The sequence below is a fragment of the Ictidomys tridecemlineatus genome, chromosome 3 (genome assembly GCF_052094955.1).
Source record: "Ictidomys tridecemlineatus isolate mIctTri1 chromosome 3, mIctTri1.hap1, whole genome shotgun sequence".
Classification (NCBI taxonomy): Eukaryota; Metazoa; Chordata; class Mammalia; order Rodentia; family Sciuridae; genus Ictidomys; species Ictidomys tridecemlineatus.
In genome coordinates this window covers 24,817,211-24,819,301 of record NC_135479.1, presented here as the reverse complement: position 1 = coordinate 24,819,301, position 2,091 = coordinate 24,817,211, and the positions used below count along the sequence as shown (strand labels likewise).

Sequence of the window (2,091 nt, the reverse complement as noted above, 5' to 3'; positions counted from 1 at the left end):
AGAGCAACTGTGAACTGGGAACTAGGATATTAAAGCACTATTTTATATATGTGCTTGAGTGATTAATCCCATGTTGGAAAGATACTTGATGGTTAAATTAGAAGCTACTGTAAACCTACAACATAACAGGGGAGGCAATTTACACTCCTCCTGCAAAGGAAATTCTCAGCCCCATCCTTAATATTGAAGGAGATTGGGGGTGAAGTGGGCAGTAATGGGGATTGAACCCAGGGGCATTCAACCACTGAGACACATCTCTAGCTCTTTTTTTTTTTTTTTGTATTTTATTTACAGACAGGGTCTCACTGAGTTGCTTAGGGCCTCACTAAATTGCTGAGGTTGGCTTTGAACTTGCTATCCTCCTTCCTCAGCCTTCCAAGCCACTGGGATTAGAGGCCTGCACCACTGCACCTGGAGGAGATTTTGGCTAAAGTTAACCCCAACATATGGTCACAGGGACAAGCATTCTGAGCCACAAATATCCAACCAGTGAGGCTTAAAACATATAGACAAATGGCCACAGGTAAAATAATACCCTTCAAGCCCAAAGTCACTGAGGGCGTTCTGCTTGTACCCACAGGTTGCTGGCATGAAGATTAACAAGACCCTGCAGATCCCCTATATTACCTCCATATTACCAGGAGAAAATCCTAAAACTGAGAAATATGAGTTTGTGCAGATCAGAGCTGCAAATGGAACAACATGGGACATACACCCCATGGTTCCAAATCCTTATATTTTGCTGGCCAACCTGCCTGGAGAAAGTAGATTTTATCTTGTAATAAACTTGAAGGGTTGATTCTTTTGATTCCTTTAGATCCTAAGTCCTAGGAGCTATTTATGTTTAAATGGGAGGACCCCAAGATGCGTCAGAGGCAACAGTACTGTTGGACTGTCCTACCACAGGGCTTTAAAAATTCCTCCACTATCTTTGGGAGATTTGGGAAAGTGATTTATGAAAGTTAAGTTTATAAGGTATATGCACCTTCAATTTAATTGGATTTTCCAAATTATTTTACCTTAAAATCGTGATAATTCTCATTACTGAACATCCTGAACATGCTAAGATATTAGAATTCTTTTGGCCAGCTGGGCATGGTGGTATGTGCCTAACGTCCCAGCTGCTTGGGAGGCAAAGCCAGGATTGCAAGTTCAAGGCCAGCCTCAGCAACACAATGAGGCCCTGAGCAACTTAGTGAGAATCTGTCTCAATTTTTTTTTTTAAAGAGGGGGTGATGATGGCCAGGCACAGTGGCCCACACCTGTGATCCCAGTGGCTCAGGAGGCTGAAACAGGAGGATTGAGAGTTCAAAGCCAGCCTTAGCAAAAGTGAGGTGCTAAGCAACTCAGTGAGACCCTGTCTCTAAATAAAATATAAAATAGGGCTGAGGATCTGGGGATCTAGTGATCTGAGTTCATTAGGGCTGGGGATCTGGTAATCTGAGTTCAATCCCTGATACAAAAAAAAAAAAGAGTGGGTGATGGCTGGGGATGTAGCTCAGTAATAAAGTGCCCTTGATTAAACCTCCAGTACTGAAAAAAAAAATCACAATAAGAGTTCTTTTGATCAGGGCTGGGGATATAGCTCAGTTGGTAGAGTGCTTGCCTCCCATGCACAAGGCCCTGGGTTCAATCCCCAGTACCACACACATACACACACACACACACAAAGGTTTATTTGACATTTTCTTTCTTAATTGATTTATAGGCATTTTTATTATATTCTGGACGGCAAATTCTTTGTTGATAATGTACATTAACAATGTCTTCCAAAAATATCTACCATCAAGGCCCTTAACTCTTTGGCTGATAGAGTGTAAAAGGTATCAAAAGAAAAGGCAGAGACACCTAAGGAAACTCTCAGGTACCTGGGGTTTATTATTTCACAAGAACAGTTCAGCATACCTTAGGAAAGAAAGTTGACCATTGCCAAATGTCACCACCAAAACTCTGAAAGTAGGTAAGAGGTTTTTGGGGAAGGCTGTTTTCTGCTGCATCTGAGTCTCTAACTTTGGCTTAATAGCTAAACCTTTAGATTATGAATAAAGAGGCTGACTACTTTGAGTGGCATGAACTATCAGATCCAGACTT

General features: G+C 41.7%; 1 non-coding gene across 1 annotated transcript; it reads left to right on the top strand.

Annotated features, from left to right (window-relative positions):
- The first annotated feature begins 1,575 nt into the window (after positions 1–1,575).
- On the top strand, positions 1,576–1,649 carry Trnag-ccc (transfer RNA glycine (anticodon CCC)). Its single transcript has one exon. It is a non-coding gene; the product is annotated as a tRNA-Gly (tRNA).
- The last annotated feature ends 442 nt before the right edge of the window (positions 1,650–2,091 follow it).